General features: G+C 40.0%; 1 long non-coding RNA gene across 1 annotated transcript; it reads right to left on the minus strand.

Annotated features, from left to right (window-relative positions):
- Positions 1-2,628: 2,628 nt before the first annotated feature.
- Positions 2,629-11,790, minus strand: LOC125391380 (uncharacterized). The gene is made up of 3 exons (XR_007229100.3): positions 11,174-11,790; positions 8,874-9,080; positions 2,629-2,952 (listed from the first exon to the last, which is right to left on the minus strand). It is a non-coding gene; the product is annotated as an uncharacterized LOC125391380 (long non-coding RNA).
- Positions 11,791-12,146: the final 356 nt, after the last annotated feature.

Below are 12,146 nucleotides of genomic sequence, written 5' to 3' on the forward strand. Positions count from 1 at the left end.
GAGAGAGACAGAGACAGAGACAGAGACAGAGAGAATATTTGGATTTCATTTTTTCCCCTGAAACATGAGCTCATAGGCAAGGCACTGTCAATAACTAAAGGTAGCATCATTAGTCCAGCCTGGCTAGGCAGCAGACATGCACAGAGGAGTGCCTCTTTGAGATCAGACGAGCACAGGGTGATATAGGCATGAACAGGAGTCCCTTTCAGGACAGGTCTTTCCTATTTATAGTCAGGTGAAGGTCCAAGTGATCTATTTCAGACTGAAATAGCTTATTTTCAAGGCAGAGAAATGGAAACTATAGGTCAGAAGTACGTTGAAAACGAAGGGTTTAGAAAGAACATCAGCTATATTTAGACTGGCAAATGGCCACACCAGGAATGCCTGCATTTAGCAAATTCCTGAAAAATGAAGTCATGAAGATATAAAAATATGTAGAGAGATGTACAGACAGCTTAACATCATGGAAAGAAAGTTCAAATTTAACAAACTCGAAAGTCTTAAAAAGATGGCATGCACATATATGTGTACATTTACACACATGTGTTCCTATAGGTGATCATATGGAGAAATGTTTTCTCACGTAGTAAATACATGTTTTCTTAATCCAAACATGGAAGTATATGCCTAGGATCCCAGCGCTTGGGATGGTGAGGGCACAGAACTTTCGGGAATTCAAGACAAGCTCGGTTACAGAGTGATACCCCTGTCTACAAACCAACTAATCATCAATAAATAATGCTGCTCCTCACCCACTCTTCTGGGCACGTGATGAAGGAAAGGACAGGCAATGATGAACACTTTCCAGACTGTTTCTCTTTCATGAAGAGTTAATCTACCTTCATGATTTAAGAAGACAGCAGAAGGACCAGTCCTTTTGATTTTAGAGAAACAACATGGCTTTACCAAGCTGTCTTCAGAACAAATAAGTACTCAGAAAGTCACATTGTCCTGGATTTCCAAAGCAAAAGCTTCTAGGCTTGTGGGGAAGATCAGGAAGTAAGGCGAGTGGTGTCTAGCCTATGGGTAGTCCCAGGCAGCTGATGCACAGGCTGCCCAGGGTCCACACGTGTAGTCTCAGGAGCAGGACAACAGCTGATGAACCCCGATACCAACATGGTGGCTGCAGAAGGGGAGTTGCCCAGTCGTACTCCTTCCAAATCAGCAGCCTCCTCAGCTTCGAGTAGTTTACCACAGTGTATCCCAGACGGGGACAGGGGATTTCCTTCACTGCTTCCTGTTAGCCTGTGAATAACAAGTGCTGTTGCTTAACTCTCCTCCCTGTAGCTACATTCTGCTCAGGGTAGATGGGAGATCTTTCCTCGAGGAAGGACGGACTCCTCCCCAGGAGCCACAGTGTTAATGTCTGCTCCTCTACCACAGTTTTCTCGGACTTTTCAGTTTGTCACCTTGTGCGCTAACAGCAATCCTGACAAGTGACGTGGCAAGGTGAAAAAAAAATTAGGTGGAATACTGTGAGATACTTCCCAGGGCAGTAAAGCTAGCCAGCAATGCAGCACGGGGCTCTAGCCAGCATTGCAACATGGGGCTCTAGTCAGCATGCAGCATGGGGCTCTAGCCAGCAATGCAACACGGAACTCTAGCCAGCAATGCAGCACAGGATTCTAATGCAGTCCCGGATGGCATGGCTCTTTTCAGTATTTGCTTCCAAGCTCCTTTCTGTTCTCACAGCAGACCCAATCTGCCAAATAGCTTGCTTCCCAAACTATGCCCCACCATGAGCAAACAGTGCCACATTTTGTTCTAGAAGATCATTGGTCCTGATTGATCTCTGCTCGTGGGCCAGGGGCAATCTGAGTGCCCCACTTCCTCCACCCTCTGGGTGCCAGGCAACTGGCTTCCACCTGCCTTCTCACACAATCCACATCAGCCTTCTTAGTGTCCCAAAGCCCCTGTCCTTTGACAATGACATCATAAGCTCTGATGTCAACAACATATTAGGTGTCTGCAGACAATCTAACTTCAGTCTTGTCTGGATCCTTAATGTAACATCTTAGCTTTAAATATAACCAAGTGTGTAATAATCCACACAAAAGTAACTGAATTAACCATGATGTTGTAAAAGTAACTTGATATTGAAATTGGATACAAGAGAAATATTTGTAATTTATTTTACAGAAAATGTTGACATCCCTTAACATATAAAGAATATCTGAAAATATGAAAGAAAAAGACCAACCATGCTTTAGAAATTTAGACTGGAAACAATTACGAAGACTGAAAGTGGCCACCTATGAAAAGGTGCTTGATTGCATTTTTTTATATTTAAAAAGTGTGTGTCTATATGTGTGTGTGTGTGTGTGTGTGTGTGTGTGTGTGAGAGAGAGAGAGAGAGAGAGAGAGAGAGAGAGAGAGAGAGAGAGAGAATATGTTGCCATGTGTGAGAGTCCACAGAGGTGCCAGACACAACATCAGATTTTTTGAAGCTGGAGTGACCGAGAGTTGTGAGGCGCCTGACGTGGGTGCTGGGAACTGAACTCAAGCTTCTGCAAGAACAGCAAGAACTCCTAACTCTTGTGCCATTTCTCCAGTTCCTGACTCAATTTATAAGTCAAAACTATAAATCAAAACTATATGGAGGTATTGCTATATAATTACCAGGGTTTTATTAGCATACAGTATTAACAGGGAGTCAATATTTTATCTCCCCCCAAATTGAGTCTACATGAGAGACTAGATATGTTTTGTTTGTATGTATGTCAGCATCATCTTAGTAAACATCTAGTCTGTAACCATTGGACACCATGACTAGGAGCTGATGTTGTGTTGTTACTAAGAGTGGATGATTTCCCTTCAGCTTTTCCACATTCTTCAGAATGAGAAAACGTCAACAAATCAAAGGACATTGGTGGAGAAACCAGTGTGATTTCTCTATCCTGAGAGTCTGTTCCTCCAGACGGGTATGAACAGTCATCTTGTCTGCATACAATTCTGAAAAGAAAAAATAAAGGTGATTCCCAAAGCTATTGCAGGTTTTCATTCTTTATCAGTAGACAGAAAGTTATGGTACTGTTCAGCCAAAGTTCTTTAGAGCTAAATGGCCACATATGTAATTCACAGCATTTTGCCTTCCCCATTTAGAGTGTTGCAGATGAGGACAGATTATGAAGTGAGCTTCAATCACCTAGTTAAAAGAGATTTAAAGCAAAATGAGTCGGGGAGTGAGCAGGTGCAATTCTAGGAGTGAATGGCTGCTGACTGTCAAAGACTGGTACCACATTACAGAGGGCTGGAGTCTTTCACAAACAAGCATGGTGGCAATTATTTTGTCTCACAGGTGAAAAAGAAAACATCTCCAGGATATTTATTTTTAAATGTATTTCTGCAGAATTTTCATAGGCTTTTCATATTGGATGACATAGTAAAAGACCTGAAATCCAAATATTGTGACATTTTAGGCGGTCATTATTTAAAATACTTCTAAAATGCCAAAAGAAACATGATGGTAATGAGAAAAGAAGCAGGTTCCCAGAGCCCTGATAAAGTTAAAATAGAAAGATGATCCCTGGTGGGGGGGAAGGTTAAATGGGAATTAGAGTACCTGCTGAAGAAGTGCCATGCCTGTCCTGACTGTCTTTAGGAGAGAAACTGTGCTCCAAATGAACACTGTAACCAGTAAATTTCACTTTGTAGGTTCTGTTCTTTTCCACCTTAAACCTCACCCAACCATGCTACTTGCGAACACTACATAACCTCAAAATGCACAAAGCAGAAACTTTCAGGGCAATAGTCAATAATTAGACACAATTAGAGGTTTCCTGAGTGGAAGGCTAAAGCTACATTACTCCTTAAAACCACACATAGCCATGGAATCAAACCACTGTTCCCTAGCTTCTTCATTCTTTCTGGCATTAGCTTCAGTATTTGTTTAATACATGATGAGACATGCACACATAAATAGCTCACAGCATTGCTGTGTTTGGGACATCAAGGTCTTTCGATTAGGGAGCCTAAATTTCAGACTTTACTGAAGGGAACTCTGAATTCCAGAATTCAACTTTTGAGAAACAAAGACAAGTTTTTCATGTCTGTGTCTTGGTCTCCTTAAGAAGGAGTTTGTTTAATGACTTAATTTGGGTGGGAGACTTAAATGCAACTCAAAATGTGTATTTGCTTTATACAATGGGCAAGTGCTTTGGAGCAACTCAAGACAAGATACAGTAACAGAAAAATATGGAAGAGATGAATTTTGGAGATGAGAGGTAGAAAATAATGGACAAGTGAGCAAGGGTCTTTCCCAATGTGGCTCACTGATGATGTAGCTGAAATTGTTGAAAGAGATAGTGGATTAGCCTATTGTATTCATTCAAGTCTAAGAGTTACTGGGGGCCCATGTCAAATAAGCAGCCCTAGTGATTATAGAACATTCCCCTGAATAGCTATTTTCTTTCTTTCCTTTTTATTTATTTATTTTTATTAATTTATAAAAATTTCCACTTCCTCCCCTCCTCCCAATACCTTCCCACTCCTCGCACTTCCTCTCCTCCTCTCTCTCCATGCCTAAGAGCAGTCAGGGTTTCCTGCCCTGTGGGAAGTTCAAGTTCCTCCCCTCTCCCTCCAGGTCTAGGAAGATGAGCATCCAAACAGACTAGGATCCCAAAAAGCCAGTACATGCAGACGAAACAAGTCCGAGTGCCATTATCAATGGCTTCTCAGACAGCCCCCATGTCAGTCACATTCAGAGAATTCGGTTTGATCACATGCTCCTTCAGTCCCAGTCCAGCTGGCCTTGGTGAGCTCTCATTAGATCAGTCCCCTGGTATTAGTGGGTGAACGCACCCCACGCGGTCCTGCCTTCCTTGTTCATGTTCTCCCACCTTCTGCTCCTCATTTGGACCTTGGAGGCTCAGTCCAGTGCTCCAATGTGGGTCTCTGTCTCTATCTCCATCCATCGCTAGATGAAGGTTCTATGGTGATATGCAAAATATTCATCAGTATGGTTATGGGCCAAGGACAGTTCAGGCACCCTCTCCTCTGCTGCTCAGGGAACAATCTGGGGACCTCTCCTTGGACCTGGGAACCCCTCTAGAATCATTTTTCTTGCAAACCCTAAAATGGCTCCCTTAGTTGAGATATATACTTCCCTGCTCCCATATCCATCCTTCCTCCCTCCCCCCATCCCATTCCCCCAAGCTATCCCCCATCCTCCCCTTCTCCCTTCTCTCTAACCATCTCCCCTTACTTCCACCCCCCACCACCCGTGCACTCAAGTTTGCCTGGCATTCTTGTCTACTTCCAATATCCAGGAGGATAACTATATGATTTTCTTCAGGTTTACCTTCTTATTTAGCTTCTCTAGGATCACGAATTATAGGCTCAAAGACCTTTAATTATGACTCGAATCCACTTATGAGTGAGTATATACCATATTCCTCTTTTTGGGTCTGGGTTACCTCACTCAGTAAAGTGTTTTCAATTTTCATCCATTTGCATGCAAAATTCAAGATGTCATTGTTTTTTACCGCTGAGTAAAACTCTAATGTGTATATGTTCCACACCTTTTTTAACCATTCTTCTATTGAAGGGCACCTAGGTTGTTTCTAGGTTCTGGCTATTACAAATAGTGTTGCTATGAACTCTAATTAACCCAATTAAAAAATGGGGTACTGAACTGAACAGAGAATTCTCAACAGAAGAACTTCAAATGGCCAAAAGACACTTAAGGTCATGCTCAACCTCCTTAGCGATCAGGGAAATGCAAATCAAAACAACTCTGAATAGCTATTTTCTTATTCACACAATAGAGGCAAAACAGTCTTTCAAATTCCCTGCTTTATGGAAAAGTTTGTTGGATACTATGGCCTGTAGGCTGAAGATGGATGTTCCAATGTTATAGGCAGTGAGATATCTCTGTCACTTCTAAAGTTTCGGAAGTTGCTTATAATGCACTTCCTGTTAACTTCGGAAGATTATAATATAATAATATATTATTAATATAATATAATATTAATATATTAATATTATATACTTCTGGGATCTTTGAAGAGTTGAAGACAGATATAGTTTTCATTAGTTATAATAAAGGATAAGTTAGATATAAAACTTTAGAATCACGAAGATAGGATAGATGATAGAGTATTTTCCTTAATTTGCCAAATGTAAATGGACTAAATATTATAACTGTAATTCTTGCTTGATACCTATTTTGTTATATGGAATTTTACTATGCTAAAGTTAAAATGTTCCCTTTTATTTAGAAAGAAAAGGGGAGGTGATGTGGGATTCCCCTCTGTATTCTGTGAATGTGTTGTTTTTTTTGTTTTTTTGTTTTTTTTTACTGTTCGTTAATGAATAAAACTGCTTTAGCCTATGACAAGGCAGAATTTCCAACCAGAGATAGAGGAGAAAAGAAGGCAGAGTTAAGGAGATGCCATGTAGCCGCTAAAGGTGACAGATGCTGGGTGGAAGCTTACCAGTAGGCCACAACCATGTGGAAATACACAGAGTGATAGAAATGGGTTCATTTAAGATGTAAGAATTAGCTAGAAATACGCATAAGCTAATGGCCAAACAGTGTTGTAACTAATATAACTTCTTTGTGATTATGTGGGTCTGGGCAGCCAGGAAGAAACAAGCTGTCTCTGCCTACACTGCTGGCCTGCCCTGTCACCTGGGTACCCTGTCCATTTATGAGATAAACCCCAACCACTCCCAATCTCCCCTTTCCTGCTGAGGTGAGGCGAGCAGATCTCACGCCTTCAACCCATCTCTCACTTTCTCTGCCTCTTCTTTCTCTCCTCCCCCTTTTCTTTCTTCTCTTTTTCTCTCTCTTTGTTCCCCCCTCCCACTAAATAAACTCTATGCCCAAGCTCTCTCTGCATGGTGTATCTGTCTGTTTCTCACCCGCCCTGGTCTCCCACTGGCCAGGGGACCTGCCACGGTCACCCATGTCATGAATGATAACATTGGAGGGTGAGACTCGGGCTGGCTTTGTCCGTGTTTCTTCTGCCCATGGGAAGCATGTGGGGACTCTGGACCTGGACCACTTTCAACTTCCTGTGCCATCTCCATAGCTACAAATGGCAAAGTCACCTTCTCCAAGTCAGTTTTTTCTAACATTCATCTCTGATAATTCCCCATAACTGAGGACTGAGAGCTTGTTTCCCATGTCTTGGATTATAGTCCCTTGGCCATTAAGAGTGGCCCCAGTCCCCCACCCCGCCCTAGAGTTGATGAGCCTAAGGATGGCCTGACCTATTACTTGCTCTGTCTCAAAGATGTTTGCAGACAGCCTTTGGGTCTAATCTCTCTCTCTCTCTCTCTCTCTCTCTCTCTCTCTCTCTCTCTCTCTCTCTCTTTCTCGGTCCAGAAGTTTGGCCTATGCCTCCCATTTATCTATTGGCCATTTAGCTTTTTTCTCACACCAATCATAGTAATACATTTTCACACAGTGTACAAATATCCCGCAACACCATTCTGCTTTTCTATCTCTCCCACATCTCCATTATAAATTTGTTCTTTGTAGTGGTGTCCAGGGCCATGGCCCTGGCCCTCGAGGGCACAGGGCTTTGCTTGGCTGTCTTCGAACGTGGGCTCATAGTGTTAGAGCATGCAGGGAAGAGTGTGAGCCCTCCTGGTGGTAGTACCATGCACCCCGGGTTCTTCACTGTGTGAGGAGCAGAAGGCAGAGAAAGCAGGGCTGGAAGTAAGACCAGGCCAAAATTCTCAGGGCTGCCCTTGAAGGACTGTGTTTGCCAGCTAGGGCCTGTATCTCAAATATTCCACAGCCTCCCAAAGCAGGGCCACCAAGTGGGAACCCAATCTTTAGACTTGAACCTGTGTAGGCTATTTCACACTTTACCCATTAGAAGAATGAAATATCTTTCATAAATTACTCATTATTCAGTTGTACTGAATACTTACCATGCATCTCAACAAAAAGAAAAACATACAAGATACTAAATTTTCACAGCACATGGTCCCGTTTTTCCAATAACAAGCTATCTTTGAAAATTACTTTTGTACACCTTATTTTGCTAATTGATATGTCACAATGACAGTTGGGAGTCTTTAAAAGTAAAAGGACTCATTTGTGGATATTTTTCTCTTGTAATCTTATCAATGGTTGTTTCATTGATACTAGTCGTGAAAGTAGTAGTTATTTTTACTTCTGTGTTATCCTATCATTATTTTCCTATCATTATTTTAATTGATATGTAATATTCACATATATAGGATACAGTGTACATGTGTAGCATGTGTAATGATCTGGCATTTCTTCATTCTTGAATATGTACCATTTTCTATGTTTAGAACTTTCGAATGTTTTTCTTTTTTATGAAATATATTGTAAGATGCATGATAGGATATGACATGTCACCCTACCTTGCTGTGGAACATTAGGTTATATTTTGGTACTGATTATCCTGGCTACTTCCCACACTACCACTGCCATTCTCCGCCTCTTATGATCATTACTCAGCTCTCTATGCATAAAACCCACCATTTCTAACTTTGGCATGTGAGGGGAAACATGAGTTACTTACCTTTCTGGGCCTAATAGAACATTTCTCAGTCATAGGTGTTTGTAAAATCCAACATGAAGTTCTATAGCTTCCAAATGCCTACTTTATAGAATTCATTGAAAAGTATAGACTTTGGGTCTTGTTAATTTTGACGTGTGAGTTTTTTCATTTGCAACCTTTTTTAAATACTAAAACATAAATTAAAATTTTTCACTCTTAAAAGTATAGAAGAATTGAACTTTAACCCCTTATCAACAATGCCAATACCATGATAAAATACAAAAACAAGCAAATATTAAGAGAATGAAAAATAATAATATGTACCACTTCACTGACTTGTTTTGAAAACCTTGTTCACACTGCTTCTTTCTTCATTATTATTTTTACCTGATAAAATCCTTTTGGCCTTTTCTCTCTGCAAAAAATGCCTTGGCTCCTTCCCTGCTTGGTGTTAAGAGCAAACAGCAGCTGCAGTCAAAGTTCACCTCATGTTTTGTATGTCCTTTTCTACTTGAAAAGACTTCAAATGCCAGCCCTCAAAGGTTTACAGCTGACCCAAACCTTCTGTATGTCTCCCACATCCAGGACCCAAGTCTAAAATAGAAGCAGAAAGAAAGTAGGCCTTCTGGCTGGGGCTATATTAACAAATAATTATATTCAATTGCGGTAGAGCACTGTGCACCACAACAGGCACAAGTGCAATAATTCTTTTTTGATTACCACAGGAGCTCTGAGATTTAGGCTCTTTATTTATTGAATTTGGTTTGCTAGTGTTTTTTATTTATTTATTTTTTTAAATGAAAACAATCTTTTTTTTCATGATACATACCAATCCAAGTTCCCACTTCCTTCCCTCTCATTCCTTCCACTGAAAATCGCCTTACAAATGAAAATACAAAGTTTCTAAAACAGCTAGAAGAGTTAAAATTTACATCCTAATCATTCTGACACCAAATTGCCCATCCAGTCAATCTGTCTATATATTGCAGTCTGTATAAAATTATTATTGATATTTATTGTTTTGTACCTAATTGGTAGTATAATTTGTCTCTTTATTGATTTCATGGTTACCTTATTCTTTTCGATTTATTTATTATTGAGTTTATATGAGTGTTCTACCTGCATGTATGCCTTTATTCCAGAAGAGGGCATCAGATTGCATTCTAGATGGTTATAGGTAGTTGCTGAGAACTGAATTCATGACCTCTGGAAGAGCAGTCAGTGCTCTTAACCTCTGAGCCATCTCTCCAGCCTGGTTGTTTTATTTTTAAAAACCTATATTATATTACCAAGACAAACTAACCAACAATGTTAGTAGTGTGCCATATATTTTTGTCAGTAGAGTGCTCTTAATATACGGATCTTTCAGTATGCCATGGAATATTTATGGAAAAGAGCAACAGCATGATAGGTAACTACTTTCAGCTCCAGTTGTCAGTCTAAGAAAGTCATGACTCTGGAAAAGGTTGACAGGGCAAACAACTATTTGGGGCTTTGCTTTGTGCTTGTGCCTTTAGCCATTGTTGGCTACTTCATGGCTGTTTGTGTCATTATGTGGGAGACAGGGAGAGATGAAACTCTCTGTACTCTAAGGGCTGTCTAAGATTTGCCTTTGTTGTTTTTAAGTAACAGGCGAAAAATGAGAAATCTACTGCATTTGAAATATATAAATATACTTGATATTAGAAAGAATGTTGGTGGAGCATGGTGGCTGTCCTTGTACTTCTGATTGTTGTTTATAGACAGATTGTAAATGTTTGTTAAAGAGATGTAATAAACTATTTTACCCATTTACTGACTTGTTCTTTTTAATTAAAAGCTCCAAGGAAGCCAATTCGTTAGATATTAAGTAGTTCACAAAATTTAAGGCACTTAACCATGAAACAAACCATCTGGAAGCTTTTGAATCTTAAGCAGCAAGAAAGAAAGCAGAGTGGGGATGAAATCTGAAAACAGACCATGTCTCCAGTCTCTGGACGGAAGTCCACTAAACAGAGTACCACATTTGTCTCCTTTACAGAAATGCCTCCTGCATCATGAGCATTGGAAAATTGTAGAACTGGTTAGTAAAGATGACATCACACTTTGCTGGAAGTTTCATAGATTTAGTAATTGGTTCCATTGCCTCATAACTCCAGATATTTCTGAACTTCCTGTTGTCTCATCAATAAAATTTTGAAGATTTATGTCGGAAATCTCACATAAAGCATATTCCATAATTTTCTGTAACATTGGCCGTGTCAAGGTCCGAAATTTTAGCCATGTCATTGAAGTTTATTTCAGTGGCTCCTTTTAGGGTTATACCATTCACTTTTGTGCAAAGCATTATTAAATACTTTGGAGTTCGTTTTTATAATTTGTTAATAATTTATATATTGAATAATTAACAGGCTATTTCTAATCATACCATTATGATAAATTAAATATTTATGTGTATCAAATGCAGTAGCTTTCTCATTTTTAGCTCACTATTTAAAAATACAATAAGGGGGACATCTCGGGCCGCTAAAGGGTACAGAGAGCTTCATCTCTCTCCATCTCACTGTAGTGACACAGGGCAGACATGAAGTCACAGTAATCACCTGTCTCCATGAGAAATTTGTTCTCAGAACTCTGGCTGGTTTTTGTTGTTGATGTTTGTTTGCTTTTATTTAACAAGGCTCCCTACCATTCGATTTTTTTTTTACCTGATATTTTTCTCTGACTTATCTGTACCACAGCTAACAACCACAGTCAATGCTTCTACATCCACAGACGGTTGATGCTTTACAATGTCCTGACGTCCACCAGAGCCTTGGCCTCCAGCTATTTGTTATCTGTTTCATTTCTTTGACACATTTTTTGAAGCTCCGTTTATGTCAAATTTTTACTTCCGAATGGAGCTTCTAAACGCTGTATCTTTAGTCCTTTTCAACTTCACTTTCTAATGGGTTCTACTACTCTTCATGCCAGCGTGTTTGTCTTCAGCAGAGCTAACATGCTCTCTTCCTTTCATGACATCATTGTCACTGTGGATAAAAGGTCCTGGAAAGAACGACATATCACACTCAGCCTTCTGCAAGGCTGACTCACTGATGAGAACTTCAATGATGCAGAGAAAGTAGGCTGTCTCAAGTCAAGAGCCAAATTATCCTGGGCTTCTTTTGGCTCTCTCAATAGCCCAGAACTTTCCTCCACTGGGTGTGACCTAACATCTCTGGAACTATTCGGTAAAATCTTTGCAATGTGCAAACAGGACTTCTAGTAATCAAAGAGAAGAATAAGGAAAGAGGGCAGGCATGGCTTTTAACCTGCCTCGTGATGTTCCCACCAGCTACTGAAAAGTCATCTATGACTGCTGCTGTTCTATTACTATAGACATTCATCAAGTAATTATGATGTCGGAACACAGAGTTTGGGATAAACTGTTCCGTGTTCTTGGGACACAATCACTCATACTTTGCTCCACAGCACATTTTCTCTCATCCCTATGAGGGGAGAATTGTGATTTCTGTTTGTTTTATCTCCACCATTAAATATAGTAACAGCCATTTCCAGATTTCTTCAGAAATTCTAATTTCTATAAAACTGCTGATGAAAATAGCAAGAAAATACTTATGAAAATTACTGATATCTAGTCATCTAGATTTTTCTACTAGACTGTCCCACCAAACACTAACT

Source organism: Myodes glareolus, chromosome 16, assembly GCF_982192425.1.
Source record: "Myodes glareolus chromosome 16, mMyoGla1.1, whole genome shotgun sequence".
In the NCBI taxonomy this organism is placed as follows: domain Eukaryota; kingdom Metazoa; phylum Chordata; class Mammalia; order Rodentia; family Cricetidae; genus Myodes; species Myodes glareolus.